The sequence below is a fragment of the Callithrix jacchus genome, chromosome 17 (genome assembly GCF_049354715.1).
Source record: "Callithrix jacchus isolate 240 chromosome 17, calJac240_pri, whole genome shotgun sequence".
NCBI lineage: Eukaryota > Metazoa > Chordata > Mammalia > Primates > Cebidae > Callithrix > Callithrix jacchus.
The window spans coordinates 21,207,383-21,225,125 of NC_133518.1; the positions used below are offsets into that span (position 1 = coordinate 21,207,383).

General features: G+C 32.8%; 1 long non-coding RNA gene across 9 annotated transcripts in view; it reads right to left on the reverse strand.

Annotated features, from left to right (window-relative positions):
• The window catches only part of LOC118148977 (uncharacterized), a 249,449-nt gene that overhangs the window by 185,852 nt on the left and 45,854 nt on the right, over window positions 1-17,743 (reverse strand). For 4 of the 9 annotated variants that reach the window (XR_013528876.1, XR_013528880.1, XR_013528882.1 and 1 more), the window contains exon 2: window positions 16,120-16,215. The exons of 4 other annotated variants lie outside the window; for them this stretch is intronic. This is a non-coding gene — a long non-coding RNA (uncharacterized LOC118148977). Of the gene's footprint in view, window positions 1-9,543; window positions 9,615-9,920; window positions 10,012-16,119; window positions 16,216-17,743 lie in introns of all 9 variants that reach the window. One more of the 9 variants, XR_013528883.1, reaches the window with a different exon arrangement.

The window sequence follows — 17,743 nt, forward strand, 5'->3', positions numbered from 1 at the left end:
GAGTTTACCTGCAGGATGTGTTATAAACAGAAAAAAAAAAAAAAAAAAAAAAAAGCCCTAGAGAGCAGCACTTGTCTGTCTTTATCCACTGGAGGACTAGCAAGAAGTCCCTTTTTCCTCAAATGCAGAAAGACATAAAAACCTCAATCTTCTTTCTCACATAAGATGATGGTAGTTTAATGTAAGGAAATTTGAGAAACTATTGTTTTAGTCCAAAAATAAACAAATACTAAAGTAAGGTTTAAATATTTTAATTGTTTCCAATTGAATCATTAAAATAGTCACTCCCTACCCCTGCCCCTGCAAAGCATACTATTCAGAGAATGGGATTCAGGAAAAAAATTTACAAATAAGATATTGCAAAAATGAGGTAGTTACTTTTTATCCCTGTACATTCACATTATGGAATGATTTATTCACAGATTTGATTCACATGCATTTGTTTTACTGAACTTACTGTGAATAATGTATGCTTTAGGCTGCCATGTCTTCAATTTGTTAGGACATTAGTGAAAGGATCAGAAATTTAACTCTCTTGTCAATCAGTCTGCCATTTGTCTGTCTTGATTTGAGCTGTTCTTAAGTGTCCTCAAGCACAAACAATCACTGTCCCAAATGATATAGAGACAGTATGAGGACAGATTACCTCTACCTATCTTTCTACTATCATAAAGAATATGACACAATCTTATTTGATAAGAGGTCTAGAGCAATTGATGGTTTTATACAAACTTTGCATATAAAAGTTAGTGAAGCCATAAAGTTGTTATTGCCATTGCTTAAAATGTATTTATTTTATTTTATTTTATTTTTTATTTATTTATTTATTTTTCTGAGACAGAGTTTTGCTCTTGTTACCCAGGCTGGAGTGCAATGGCGCGATCTCGGCTCACCACAACCTCCGCCTCCTAGGTTCAGGCAATTCTCTTGCCTCAGCCTCCTGAGTAGCTGGGATTACAGGCATGAGCCACCATGCCCAGCTAATTTTTTGTATTTTTAGCAGAGACGGGGCTGCACCATGTTGACCAGGATGGTCTCGATCTCGTGACCCCGTGATCCACCCGCCTCGGCCTCCCAAAGTGCTGATTACAGGCATGAGCCACCGCGCCAGGCATATTTATTTATTTTTAGCTAAAACCTGAATCTTTTATCATGTGTAGAGAATACTTATATTATGAACATGAACCCAAGGCAAAGAATCTTCATCACAACTGAAAGTATGGTGTATTTTTATATGTTCCATCTTATCTTTATTAATATAAATTTTTCCTAATTATATATTCAGGATTTCTGATTTGTTATAGAGTCCATCTTCTAATTGCATTGTAAACTGAAGCTAGTTGCTGTAGGTTGGTACCACAGCATACACCCATCTGTTTAAGAAGAGATTCAGGGCCAGGCACGGTGGCTCATGCCTGTAATCTCAGTACTTTGGCAGGCCAAGACAGGAAGATGACGAGGTTAGGAATTCGAGACCAGCCTGGCCAACATGATGAAACCCTGTCACTACTAAAGATACAAAAAATTAGCCGGGCGTAGTGGCGGGTGCCTGCAATCCCAGCTACTGGGGAGCCTGAGGCAGGAGAATCGCTTGAACCCAGAAGGTGGAGCTTGCAGTGAGCTGAGATCACACCATTGCATTCCAGCCTGGGCGACAGGGCTAGACTCCACCTCAGAAACCAAGAAGAGATTCAGATATAATTTTCAAGGTAATTCACAACACATGAGACTTTACAATATAAAATCTTGAAAGAACGTGAAAAAGGGAAATCTTTAAAGAAAATATGGAGAATTTTCTTAAATATTTTATTCAATGAATCAATATTTCATTACTTTGCTCATCTATGAGTTGTTCTGTAACTGAACAGATCCTGTGTATTACAAATATTATTTTCTTTAGTGTAAGTGTAATAATGAACAAAGAGTTTTTTGTAACTTTGCATACAAACCTGAAAAATAGAGTCATGTAATAAAGATATTATAAAATATCTGATTAATGTTAAAAAAGAAAATATAAAAAATATATTTGATCCCCTCATTTTTAGAAAAGTTCCTGATTATTTTATTACTTTAGGCATAGCTTTAAAATCTTTTCAAAATATTGATAAATGTTTAAACTACTGTAATTGCTTGGTTTTCCTACCAAAGAAAAAAAAGTTATGAAATAAATCAGTGCCATCCCTAGGCACAGAAAAAGTAAAAAGTACAACATGATATCTGAAATATTGATTCTGGAAATTATGTCTTTTTTATTTAATTTGAGGAATGTACAGATTATTGAATACTAATGAAAATTAGCTAAAATCTTATAAAAGTTTGTTGTTTATGAAACACTTTCAAATTTTCTAAAAGAAAACACAACTTAAATATTCTGAATCTTAATAATAATAAATAACATGAATTTCATGTTTAGTTAGTACTATTTTGATGCCCATTTTAGAAATAGAAGGTTTGGCATGGTGAGTTAACTTGTCATAGGTTGTTAAGTTTAAGCCAATAAAAAATTTGCAAAAATGCAAAATAATGTCACGATTCTCAATAATAATTTTTTATTACAGAAAATAATAATTTTGTTAGGTTTTTATAAATAATTTTTATGTTAACATGAAATGGGTTTATTTTTGTTATTTTGAGATGAATACATAAAGACGTTTTTACAAACTTCTTTATTGCCTTAATATAAAGAGTTTTCATGTAACCTCTGGAAAATTTAACCTAGGAGTATACTCTATGAGAATGAAAGTGTATAAGGAAATTACATGATCTTAATATCATTAAGAAAACAGTTTTGATCCTTAAATTGTTATCCCCCTGCGTTAGAAGATATCTACAGTTTTTATCAATCCTGTAAACTTAAATATTAATTGGTGATTTACATCTCTGCAACTAGGTTTTTCTTTGTAGGTATAATCAGAATGTTTTTAGGCATCTTGAATCAGCATTATAGTAGGGAGCCTGAAAGGAAGAAAAAGAGAATTCAAAAAACTAGAGTAATAAGAAATATGTAATAGTAATAACAGGACTGCAGAGTAGAATACATTCAAAGCCAGTCTAAATAGAATCAGGCCCATACTAGAAGATGAACTGAATACAGGGGGCATAAATGCATGATTGGATATTGATTAGCCCAAAGTCACCAACAGGAGGCTGCAGATGATTAAATGATTGTCATGTAAGTCCAGTCCTATGACATTTAGCCAAATGAGGACCATAGATATTTGCCACAGCACTGTTGTTAGAAAACTGTTCTTAGTTTGCATAGAAGATATGATAAAGTAATTGAAAATCAAGGTAAACCAACCACTCTAAAAATGATACACCTGCCAAACATCTTATACCTTGGAAGAGATAACATGATAAGGAATAAAAAGTCCTCGATAGGAGACATCTTCTACTAACTGCTTAGAAAAGAGTGGTAAAAAGTGTATCTCTCTAGACCTTAGTAACTCTAAGTAAAAGAGATGAACAGGATGATAGATAACATTTTTAAAAGTCCAATATATGATGTAACAAACAGTGGCAAGTCCAATAGATATTACAAAACATCACATTAATGTTAGTAAAAGAAAGTAACAACACGTATTTGATGCCCTTTCTGTTGAACGAGGTTCTGACTATTTAATAATTTTAGGCATAGCTTTAAAATATTTTCAAATTATATACTGAGAAATGGTTAAAATGTTATACAAATTGTTTGATTATCCTTTTTGGAAATGACAAGAAAGTAATCAGTTTAGAAATCTAATACTAGAAATTGGTGGTGGGGGAATATTAAGTAGAACATACATTTTGGGTGAAAAAAGGAAGAAGAAAAGGAGGAAGAAGAAGAGGAAGAGGAAGAATAAGAAAAGAAGGACGAAGAGGGGAGAGAAAGGAGGAGGAGGAGAAAACATCTTAAGGAGTAAAAATCAATCCTTTTAGAGAGACAGCAGGCACAAATAATCAAAGAAAGAGAAACTGGATTCAGTGACTAATTGGGAAACTAAGCAGAGAATCGATCACATGAGAACTTGCATTTCCTGTGGCCAGGCAACAGTGCCTCATCTCTTTAAGTTCATCTTTTGCATGTAATCAATGAGAGCGCTTTATTTTAAACAGATTTATGGGTCTCAGTTCTCATTAAAAAAAATTCTTACCATGGGTATTTTAAATTAAAAATGGTTAATAAAATTCTATATTACACAAGGACAGTCTCTACTTTTAGCTTCATTTAATACATGGAAACTATACCCAAAGTCAATATTATTAGGGTAATGCTATTTTCCCCAAGGAACAATGACGTAATTGTCAATTATCCTCCTATCCAATGATATTCCCTAAAATAAATCCAAGTTATGACCAATTATGGGAAAGTGTTAAACAAATAAAAATAAAGTCTGAGATTACTTAAAATATCAGGTCAATATTCTGTGGTATTATATATGTATTATTTTTCCATGTTCCCCCAGGGATTTGAAACACTGGTACTTTCGACTTTTGTCTTTGCATGCCCTCTTCTCTCCCTGAAATGCCAGTGTCATTCCATCAAATTAGATACTCCTGTTTATTCACCAAAACATTTCTCAAGTGTTCTAGTAAGCTTTCATCTGTAGTCAATCAGTCCTGTAATATAAAAAAGATTTAGCAGTTCAACTTCCCTACTAGATATGAGAACTCTGAAACATTTTCTTGATAAATATCAAACGAATGCTGAAGACCATATAAATCTCAGTGGGTTGTTGTGAAAATTTAACAAGACAGCACACACAAAATACCTAGTATAAAAAGTTCATGAGACTAAAGTTGCCTTCTCATTAATTCCCACTCACAATATGTATACACATAACCCCTCCTCACAATTTCATTTATTAGCATACATTCATTGACTACATATATCTGCCAATTGATAGAGATTTTAAATAATAGATTTTAAATCAGATACAAAAGAGAAAAATAAGACAATTTTTTTTTAAAAAGTCATGAAAAGACAAAAATTCCTGCCCTCATAAAATAACATTTTAGTGAGAAAAGGCTGATAAATTAGTAACAAATTTAACATGTTAAGTAGTGATAAAAATGAAACAGGGGAAAAGAATAGAAAATACAATTACATGGAAATTGAATTAGTTACTCCTGAATGACTTTTGGATAGTAATGAAATTAAAGCAGAAATCAAGAAGTTCTTTGAGACTAATAAGTACCAAGATACAACGTATCAGGATTGCTGGAAAACAGCTAAGGTAGTATTAGGACGAAAATGTGTAGTACTAAATGTCCACATCAAAAAGTTAGAAGGATCTCAAGTTACCAACCTAACACCACAACTAAAAGAACTAGAGATCCACGAGCAAACAAATCTCAAAGCTAGCAGAAGACAAGAAATAACCAAAATCAGAGCTGAACTGAAGGAGACAGGGACATGAAAAACCATTCAGAGGATCAACAAACCCAGACACTGTTTTTTTGAAAAAAGTAATAAAATAGATAATATGGTTTGTCTATGTCTCCGCCCAGATCTCATCTTGAATTCCCACATGTTGTGGGAGGGACCTAGTGGGGGGAAATCGAATTATGGAGGCAGGTCTTTTCTGTGCTATTCTTATAATAGTGATTAAGTCTCACGAGATCTGGTGGTTCTATAATGTGGAGTTTCCCTGAACAAGCTCTCTTTTTGCCTGCTGCCATCATGTACGCCGTGACTTACTCCTCCTCGCCTTCCACCAAGGCTGTGAGGATTCCCCAGCAACATAGAACTGTAAGTCCATTAAACCTTTTTCCTGTACAAACAACCCCATCACAGATATGTCTTTATAGCCGAATGAAAATGGAATAATACAATGACCACTAGCTAGACTAAAAAAGAATAAAAGAGAAGATTCGAATAAACACAATTAGAAATAATATGGAGAATCTTACATATTAAGAAATACAAACAACCATCAGAGAATATTTTAAACACCTCTATGCTCATAAATTAGAAAACCTAGAGGAAACGGATATATTCCTGGACACATACAATCTCCCAAGACTGAGGCAGAAAGAAATTTAATCCCTGAACAGACCAGTAATGAGTTCTGAAGTTAAGGCAGTACTAAATAGTCTACTAACCAAAAAAGTCCAGGACCAGACAGATGCAGAGCTGAATTCTACCATATATACCATATGTACAAAGAAGACCTGATACCGTTCTTACGGAAACTATTTCAAAAAATTGAAAAGTAGTGACGCCTCCCAAACTCATTCTACCAAGCCTGCATCATTCTGATACCAAAACCTGGTAGAGATACAATGGCAACAAACAATTTCAGGTCAATATTCTTGATGAGCATTTATACAAAAATCCTAAAAAAAAAATTGGCAAACCAAATCCAGCAGCATATCAAAAATGTTATTCACCACACTCAAATAGGCTTCATCCCCAGGATGCATGGTTAGCTCAACATACACAAATCAATAAAAGCAAATCATTAAATCAATAGAAATAAAGACAAAAACCACATGATTATCTCAACAGATGCAGGAAAGGCTTTTGATAAATTTCAACATCCCTTCACATTTAAAACTCTCAACAAACTACATGTTGAAGGAACATACATCAAAATAATAAGAGCCATTTATGATAAATCCATAGGCAATCTCATATTAAATTGGCACAAGCTGGAAGTATTCACTTTGAAAATCGGCACAAGACAAGGATGTGCTCTCTCACCACTCCTATTCAATATAGTATTGGAAGTTCTGGCCAGGCTATTAGGCAAGAGAAAGTAATAAAGGACATTCAAATAAGAAGAGAGAAAGTCAAACTATTCCTGTTTGCAGATGGCATGATTCTGTATCTAGAAAACTCCACTGTCTCAGCCCAAAACCTTCTGAAGCTGATAAAAAAAAAATTCAGCAGTCTCAGGATGCAAAACCAAGGTGCAAAAATCGCTAGTAATCTTAATCACCAAAACAGTCAAGCCAAAAGCCAAATCAGAAACAAACTCACACTCACAATTGCCACAAAAAGAATAAAATATCTATGAATACAGCTAACAAGGGATGTGAAAGATCTCTACAAAGAGAGCTACAAATCACTGCTCAATCAGTGATGACACAAAAAATGGAAAAACATTCCATGTTCATGGATAAAAAGAATCACTATTGTTAAAATGGCCATACTCCCCAAAGCAATTTATAGATTTAATGACTTCCTCTTTAAACCATGGTTGACATTCACAGAAAAGGAGAAAACTATTTAAAGTTAATATAGAACCAAAAATAAAAAAGCCCAAATAGCCAAGGCAATCCTAAGCAAAAAGAACAAAACTGAATTCATTACACTACCTAATTTCGAACTATATTACTTCAAACTATGGCAATAGTAACCAAAACAGCATGGTACTAGTACAGAACAGAAACAGAGGCCAATGGAACAGAATAGAGAACCCAGAAATAAGTCCACACTCCTACGACCATTGATCTTCAACAAACCTGATAAAAGCAATGGGGAAAAGATTCCCTATTCAAGGGATGGTGCTGAGCTAATGGGCTAGTCATATACAGAAGATTAAAACTAGACCCCTTTCTTATACCATATACAAAAATTAAATAGAAATGACTTAAAGACTTAAATGTAAAACACAAAACTATAAAAACCTTGGAAGAAAACCTAAGCAATACTTTCTTGGACATAGGGCGGAATAAAGATTTCATGACAACAATGCCAAAGCAATTGCAACAAAAGCAAAAACTTGACAAATGGGATCTAATTAAACTAAAGAGGTTCTACACAACAAAAGAAACTATCAACAGAGTAAGACATCCTACAAAATGGAAGAAAATTTTTGCAATCTATGCATCTGGCAAAGGTCTAATACCCAGCATGTAGAAGAAACTTAAACAAATTTACAAAAAAAAAAAATGCATTAAAAAGTGGGCAAAGGATAGGAACAGACACTTCTCAAAAGAAGACATATATGTGGCCAACAATCATAAGAGAAAAAGCTCAACATCACTGATCATTGTAGAAATGCAAATAAAAACCACAATGAGATACCATCTCACACCAGTCAGAATGGCTATTACTAAAAAGTGAAAAAAAAAATAGGTGCTGGTGAGGTTGTGAGCAATAAGAAACACTTATACACTGTTGGAGGTAGAGCAAATTAGTTCGACCATCGTGAAAGACAGTGTGGAGATTCCTCAAAGACCTAAAGACAGAAGTACCATTTGACCCAGAAATCCCACTACCAGTTATATATCTAATGGAATATACATTGTTCTGTTATAAAAATACATGCATGCATATGTTTGTTGCAGCACTATTTGCAACCATGGAGTGAACCAAAATGTCCATCAGTGATAGACTAGATAAAGGGAATGTGATACATACACACCATGGAATACTATGCAGCCATAAAAAGAAATGACATAATGTCCTTTGCAGGAACATGGGTGGAACTGGAGGCCATTATCCTTAGCACTCTAACACAGTAACAGAAAGCCAAATACTTCATGTTCTCATTTCTAAGTGGAAGCTAAATGATGACAACACATGAACACAGAGGGGAACAACAAACACTGGGGTCTATTTCGGGATGGAGGTGGGAGGAGGAAAAGTGGATCAGAAAAAATAACAAATGGGTACTAGGCTTAATACCTGGGAGATGAAATAATCTGCACAAAAAAACTCCATGACACAAGTTTACTTATGTTACAAACCTGCACATGTACCACTAAATTTAAAAGAAAAGTTTTTAAAAAATGTGGAGATGGATGAGAAAATTAGAATTTTAGATATGTAGGCCAAGGAAGACCTCATGTTTAAGGGGGTGACATTTGAGTGACGATATGGAGAGAGTTGGGAAACCAGCAGAAAGCTGGTGGTATTCCTGGTAAAGGGAAAACCAAATACTCATCCATCAGCATATCACTGCATTGCACATATAGATATTTCCAAGAAATGTATCCAAGAAGGAAATGAGATGAGCTGAAGCAGAAACTGTAATCTACATTACAAATGAATCATTAAAACCTTATTTATATTACAGAGAACTGAAATCCAAACCATTACTATGCTCTAAGACAAAATAAAATAAAATCAATGAAAAGAGACTACCATATATAGCCTAGGAAATTTCTGATTTATGAAGATAAGTAAAAAATCTGACAGGCATCAAGATAGAAAAAAGAACAAAGAACAGGTTGATTTCAGGTCTGCTCATCAGATGACAATGGAGCAATGTTATCAAATTTTAAAGGAAAATGTTAAAAATCAGAAGTTATACAAGCATTCAACTTATTTCCCATTTATGTATAAACTTGAAACAGATTTTCAGTTGTGTATAGGATCAGAAATAATGACACTAATACATCTTCTTAAATGAAAAATAAAATATATGAATCTATACTAACAACAAAGAGAAGATATATAATAGTTTATAAGGATTAAAAATATGAAATAAATAAACATTTTTTTCTGTTTGAATGAGAAATCAATTCTACAGTAATCAATTCTAAAACAAAATCAATTTCTGACCGTTTCTGCAGCCTAAAATGTGAGGCTTAATCCTGTAACATTACCTTCAGCTGTTGCTTTTGAAATATCTCTTGAGCCCATATCCTTCATCAAGAGTACAGATGGAATCTTTTTCCTGAAATGATAGAAACTTAAAGCCTGAAATGATGTTTTTATCTTCAGACTCTTGCTAATAATATCTGAACGATACAGTTCAGCTGTTAGGCTCAGTGAATTATTAAATCAAAGTTTAGTTTTGTTTAATTTGCCTCTTGCAAAGTTATTACTAGTTATTATTAAAATAACATAAAAGTCATTTTAATAGTCAAGCTTAATTAATATTTTTCTTGCTAATTAAAGTGCATATTGAATTACTTGACCCATCCTGTTGCTTTGATTTTAATTGGGAAATAATAATAAATCACTTAAAATGTAGTCTCACCTATCATTTCGTTCCCTTTTTATGCCCACTTGCATTTTAGGACCAGTCATGTTCCTTCAGTAATTATGAAAGATTTAGTATCCAAATGTACCTGTAAAAATAGTTTATTTTAAAAGTATAGCTATTGTTTTTGATGTATATTTTTAGATAATTTCAAATATGTTAACATGTACATTTTTCAGAGTAAAAATTTTGTTTTCATAAATAGAAAACAAGACTTAAAGGTCAAATGTTTTAAAATTTTATATAGAGAACATATCATAATTAAATAAAATTTTAAGACTACACCTAAAATAATATTTTTGACAATGTTAGAATTGTGGGTATTTTTGCAACTGCATTTTTTTTTTTCAGAGGGGGCTACTTTACTCAGGCTGGAGGAGGACAGTGACTATTCAAGGGCTCCGTCACTGACCACTGTATACGGCAGCCTCAACCTCCTGCCCACAAGCGATTATCCTGCCATATTCATCTGAATTGTGGGTATTTTCATTTTTAAAACTTTACATTTTCCTATATTTTTCAATTTTTTCACAATTATAAATACTTTTTATAATTTCAGAAATGCTCTAATGAAAGTAATATATTTTGGCATGTTAGTGTTCGTCTCCTTTTTCATCGACTGGATATAATTGGCATTTTGAAACATGCCATTAGAATCCTTCGTAGGTACTTGCTTGGATCAGTTTTGTACATATTTCTGCTCAACTGAGCTGCAGCCTTTTAAAAGAGTAAATCTGATCTGCCCCTGACAGTGGTAGGATTCAGAACATAAGCATAAGTACAAATATAGAGCCACATATCCTTATACCTTAATATTTAAAACTATAAATCAAAACAACAAACTTTGATATAATACATATTCTGCCCTTTTACATTAGCAAATATAACATCCTATTGACAAATGTTTTAGAAAAGGTCAGGATATTATTTTTATAAGGCTGATGTAAGTAACATATTAAAGACACATATAGCTGTCACCACAAATGCCTGGATACTGTGTAGATGAGATGTTGATGTAAGGATGCAAAAGTATACAGGCACACTATATATACATATATATTTCATAAATTATTACCATTTTATATATGTCTACTTTATAAAGCATATTCTTTTTGTCTTTATTTCACTGAAATTATTTATAATGGTGGTAATAAAGATTTGCACATAAAGGTCTAAATAAATAAAATTTAATTATAAGTATAAAATTAATAAATTTTAATAAAAATGTAATTCAAAGTAAATGTAAAAGTTTTAAATTAGTTATTTTATATATTTGTTACATTTTAAATATCCAAAACACTCTAAAATAAATTAGAAATATAAAATATCAAAATAGTTAATGAAATTATGTTAATATGTTAAATTTAATTTTATGAAATTCTCATTTTGAGCCATTACATATTTTCAGATGTGTAATTAAATGTCCATCCAGTTGCCAATCTGATAGTAGGTATCTTTTATACATATTATATCTAAGACTACATTTATTTAAATTTAAGAGTAACATGAACGGTTAAATATTGGAAAATGCTCCTCAGTTACTATGGGCAACAATTGCAGAAAAAAAAGGTGCTTATTTCTGAGTACTCTAAGGATTAAATAAGAGCACAAGGAAGTACAGAAAAAAGACACTCAATATCCCTGGGAAATTGTGTTTCATTATTTAAGAATATAATGCATTTCCATTAACTGAAAGGAATGATTTAAAAAATTAATTTATATTTTTAAGTGCTTCTTCCTCATTTACTAGGAAATAGTACATATCTGACATTGGCAATTGTGCAACCCACAAATCTTTGAAGCATTTGTATGCAATCACATTTTGTTTGAATAACCTATGCCAAGATACGTAGTACAGTTTTCCTAGGGTCTGAATGGTGTTAATTATGAGAACAACATTTTCAAATAATGATCTCTACTAAGAATTGTCTGTGTGTTCTCTAATTACTTTTATTTGAGTCTCTATGACTTGTGGAGCTTAGGGCAGGTGCCTTTTTGCACTGATCTAAGACAGTACGCATGGAAATCATGCGCATCCCTTCTTGGTCACACTACAGTTACCAAATGAACATCTTATAGAACACTGGAGTAGATGCTTAATAACTTTTGAATTTGTTGAATTAACCTGAAATCCATTAATATAATAATCAAGAAATTGCTAAAGACATACATGTAGAGATTCTTGAACATGTACTATGACGCTTTTTGGAAACCACCAAATGAATGAGTAAATTGAGATAAGGAAGGTGATGAAGTATTTAAGATTGAGTAAAGCAACAAAACAAAAGGTAAAAAGTAGGAACTGTTTGTAATGTTCCCTCTTTTCTTTAGAGTATATACTATGCATCTGAAAGTCTCTAGTCTTAAAAAAGACGAAGTAATTAAAATGATAAGTTAAATATTGACAGCCCTTAACAAAAGCAAGCCCAATTTTACTTCTGAAAGAGAATCTACTTATACAGCATGTGCAAAGCAGCTATCCTTTAGTGAATCTAAAAGCTTATATCTTTCTTGCAATAGAAATGTCTTAATTTTTACAACCTATGAGATTTTTAAATATAAGTTTACTAGTAAGATAAGTTCTAAAATTTAGCCTAATAGTTTTTAAGGCAAAAGAAAAAAAAAACACACATTTTACTGCCAATTTGTTAGAGAAAGTGTCAGGTAATGTCACTCCACTGTGGTCATATCTCAAAAAATCTCTGCTTTTACTTTCAAATAAGACATGATCTATAAAATGTTTGTGAATCTCAAGACGATTTTACTGAAACCAGTGCAGAGTTTCAATAAGGTAATAAAAATTTTCAGAGACTCTTCTAAATATAATTCTTAACCTATAAGGTATTTTATATTCCCTTTAAAAGAATGCCTGACAGAAATAGAATAGGAAAAGATTTTCTCCTTCATCCCCAAAGACATGCAGTAGGTCTGATTCTGTCTCAGCCTGAGTCAACAAATGTATTAATGGAAATACTATGGCTCAGTATGTTCCACATTGCTAAAGTTGGCAAAAAATAGCCTAAAGGTAAAAAAAAAATGCTTGAAAAGTTTAGATTTTAGGAACTTGCTGTGAACCTTGAAAATTACAGTCACTAAATCTGTATTTTGATGATCCCTTTTTGAGACATATATTATGTGAACTATTCTTAACATATTTCTGTTTTATATCCTTATTTTAATGGTTTCAAAATCTACTTTTTTTAGGAATTAGGTTTTATTTTATATTTAAAACTTTTAGTGCCATCTGACAAACGACCATTTTTCCCATTGTGTATGCTCACCTCAAACTTCAGTTTAATGATTTGTAAAATGCAATTTTGTCAATTTTTCTCAATAAAGAAAACATAATATTGCTTTTCTAAAACTTCTAGTGATAATACGAGCTTAAAATGTTATCATTAGAGCAGTTTTCAGATTATTTACATTTGATTCATGGCTTCTTCTGAAATATAGTCTTTCTGCTACATTGCATGTTTTCTGTATAGTGGATTAGTCATACGTGACAGGTAAATAGGAAAACAATGTCAATATAAAGTGGAAATTTCATTGGTTCATACATGATATTCCATAGTATTTCAGTGCTTTGTGCCACCAGATAACTACTAAATGCAGCAAGCCATACGAGGATATATTAAACACGATGCCAACTGATCCCATGAATCTACCTGTTGGCTCAAATTAGATAACCCTTTTCACTTGAAAGTTGTTATTACATAGTTTGCTGCCATAATTGTATATTGAATAAAATGGTGGCTCCCCAGATATATTCCCACATCCCAATTCCCAAAATTTGTGAATATCACCCTATTTGGAAACAAGGTCTTATTAGTTGTAATTAGTGATTTTAAAATAAAGATATCTTACATTAGCTGGATGAGTCCTCATCCAATGACAAGTGTCTTTGTAAGAGGAAGGCAGAGGGAGATTTGAGAGAGAGAAAAGAAGAAGAAAGGAAGCAAATCAAAAGTTCACATAAAAATGAAAGCAGAGATTGGAGTAATGCAGCCACTAGCTATGAAATGCTCACAGCTACCAGAAACTGAAAGAGTTAAGAAGGAGTAGTTTTCCGTAGATCCTCTTGGAAGAAGTGTTACCCTGGTTAATATGACTCCTTGATGTTAGACTTATGGCCAGACAAGTGAGAAAATAAATGTCTGTTGTTTTAAGACTCTTAATTCGTGATACTTTCTTAAAACATTCCTAGTTAACTAATTTATCTTGTAGCTTTCATTTTACTCTTCAAAACAGAGCATTTAACTCAAACTTGTATTGTTCCTCTTTTCAAACACAATGATTAACTATTTTGTTAAATAAAGTTATATATGTACTGTAATATTTTTAATTGTTAGAAAGTAAACATATATATTTACTTATATATATACATATATTTAACTGTACCAGTGTATTTATAAGGAATGTCATTTTGTTTATTGGTTTTTGTGTTCCAATTGCAAAGTTTTACAGATGTTGAGTTGTGTTGCCCATCATTGACTTTACTATAAGGACAGTCATTTTACATGTGAGATTTTGAAAAACAGCTCAGTTTATTTTTAGAAATGCCAATTTTGTGATGTAACAGAAAGGCTTCTATTTTGTGTATAGACGTATCTTTAAAAATGTAATTTCATATAAAAACTGACAGCATAAGATGTCAGTGATTATTAAAAGCTTTTTTCTGCAATTTCTTGGGCACATAATATTACAGAAATAAAAAATTGAAAGCAACCTTCGCTGTCATTTTGTCTAACCTCCAGTCTAATGCAGGAAACGTGTCTATAATATTTAGATTGCTATCCAATGTTTGCTTGAAAATGTCTATTTAAGGGACACACAATTTCACAGTACAGCTTATTCAAGTTAGAGTTTATAACCATCTTTAAGTTTCTAAATTACTACTTGAAATATATTTAATCCTCACTTCGTTTCTACTTTCATTTGGAATTATATTTTTCTTTGAATCTGCATATTTAGATATACATAAAGTAGTCTGTTCAGGTAAAATAAAAGTTGATAAAAGTTGATATGGTGACTACATTTTAATCAGGACAGATAGCTGAAAGTGGTTTTGGGTAAGTGAAATTATAGAAAGCTAGAAGTAATAACTTCTCCAAAGATACATTAGAAGTCACATATATGACCTGGATAAAACAACACAAATGTTCATCACCTGACAAGTAAAGTATGGCATATCACGTAATGAAATATTATTCAGCAATATAAAGGTGCTAGAATATGAGCAAGTCTTGAAACATTATGGTATGTGGAAGAACTCAGATGCAAAAAACACACTTCATGGTTCTATTTATTTCTGAAGAGCCCAGAATAGGCAAATCTATGGAGACAGACAGTACATTAGTGGTTTTCAGGGACTGTTGGGAAAACATCATGTGCAGTGACTGCTAATGGATTTCTTTCCAGGGTGATGAACATTTCTAATATTACATCATTTTGGTTGTGTAACTATGAATATACTAAAAGCTACTGAATTACACATCTTAAAAAGATGGATTTTGTGATGTATTATCTCTAAATAGAGCTGTTATGAAAATACATATACAGAGATAACCAAAACCAAAAAGCAAAGCAAGGTCCACATGGTGTCAGCAGCCAAGAGAAGGGAAGCAGAGAAATGGCACGGGGAATCTGGGTAAACTTAAGAGCCTGAGAACTTAGAAGTCACCTACAGATACTCCTTAGAAACTTGGCCAGCTAATAATTGTATAGCAGCCAAAACTGGGACAGTGCTCTTCATTGTTCAACTCAAAGGTATGTGTAAAGAGACTGTCTGAAGGCTTTAGTGAAAAATGGTTGAGCCCTATGGATCCTTGAAATCCACCAACTAGATACCCTTTCCAGAACACTCTGACTTTGAGAGAAGCTGTAGGCTATAGAAGCTAAATTAAGAAAGTTCAGACAAATTGGGAAAAGGAGAGTCAACCTTTCAAAAATATATAACTGTATTCTTAAAAACATCTGTGAGAATAACAAAAGTTTTTCCAGGCACGGTGGTTTACACCTGTAATCCTAGCACTTTGAAAGGCCAAGGTAGTTAAATCGCCTGAGCTCAGGACTTTGAGACCAGCCTGGGCAACATGGTGAAACCCAAGCTCTACCAAATACACACACACACACACACACACACACACACGTGGGTGCATGCATACACACACAAATAGCCGGGTGTGGTGGAGCACACCTGTGGTCCCAGCTACTCAGGAGGCTGAGATAGGAGGATCACGTAGCCTGAGAGGTGAGGTTGCAGTGAGCTGAGATCTTGCCACTGTACTCCAACCTGGGGGACAGAGTGAAGAGAAAGAAAGAAATGTTCTAATGCCTTTAAATTGGGAAGACTATTTTGATCTATCCTCTTCTCTAAGAGTATAAAAAGACAAATTTCATTTGCATATGAGAAGTAGAAAATTGTAGTAAAAACCATGCAAATATATTATAAACAAAATGAGAATCAAATACAGAATAATTTATCTGCTGCAAATAAAGGCACACCCAAAAAAGAATCTACCATCTAGCAAACAAAACAAACAAAAAGACTTAGTGCTTCAAAACAAGCTAAAGAAACTTAATAAAATTATAGAACACTGAAAAACAAACTTTAAAAACAGGAAAACTCAGAAATGAGGTTATTGAAGAAGACAGGATTGCAAGAAAAATCTTACATAATTTAAGAAGTGAAATAATTAGAAGAAAAAAATGGAATTAGAAACTAGATTAGAAGTTTTATTATTTCTGTTAAGAGGATTAGAATTTGTTTTAATCAAAAAGAAGAAAAGAAATAGATCCAAAGTATTTGACAGATATTAAGAGAGAGGCCAAAAAATTAAATCAATGAAATGTAATATACAGTTAAAACTATGATTTAAAACATTTTTTCAGCCTGGCACGGTGGCTCAACCCTGTAATCCCAGCACCTTGGGAGCTGAGGAGGGCAGATAAACTGAGGTTGGGAGTTCAAAACCAGCCTAACCAACATGGAGAAACGCCATCTTTACTAAAAATACAAACACAAAAAAACAAAAAGAGCCTTGTGTGGTATTGTGTGCCTGTAATCCCAGCTACTTGGGAGGCTGAGGCAGGAGAACGTCTTGAACCTGTGAGGCAGAGATTGCGGTGAGCAGAGATTGCGCCATTAACAAGCCCGAGTACCAAGAGCGAAACTCTGTCTCAAAGACAAACAAAGAAACCAAACAAACTAAAAAACATTGTTTTTTCTAAAATAAAAGAATAGTTGAAACAACACATTGAAAAGATAGGCAACATACCTGGGAAAACTGACCTAGAAGAAAAAAACAAAGCACGCTGCTACAATCATTAGACTTTAACATTTTTTCCTGATAGGCAAAAAAGCAAGTGACTAAAAGAAAAATAATCAGATTGTTACTAGATTATTCAAACTTAACATGGCCCCCAAAATAGAATAATATGTTTATGAATGAAAATGTGAGCTAAAATTTTATTTACAGTCAAGCCTACTTTCAAGCATGTAGGTTACAAACTGTAATGAACAGGGAATATTGTATTCAATGAGCCCTTCCCTTTAAACAAGATTCTTACAACAAAAATGGCTGTAAATACACAAGCATAAGGAATTGTAGCAAATAATAAATATAACCTACACCTAAAATTAAATGGAGACTAAAAGGAAGTTAAATAGTACATAATACATATATACTTAGAAAATGTATAAATATCAAAAAATGATATGGGGGAATACACATTGCAAATGTATAATAAATGAGCTCACAGATTGCCTTGCTGGTATTAAATTAAAGTAACAATATTTTAAATAAGGTGCTGTGGGGATT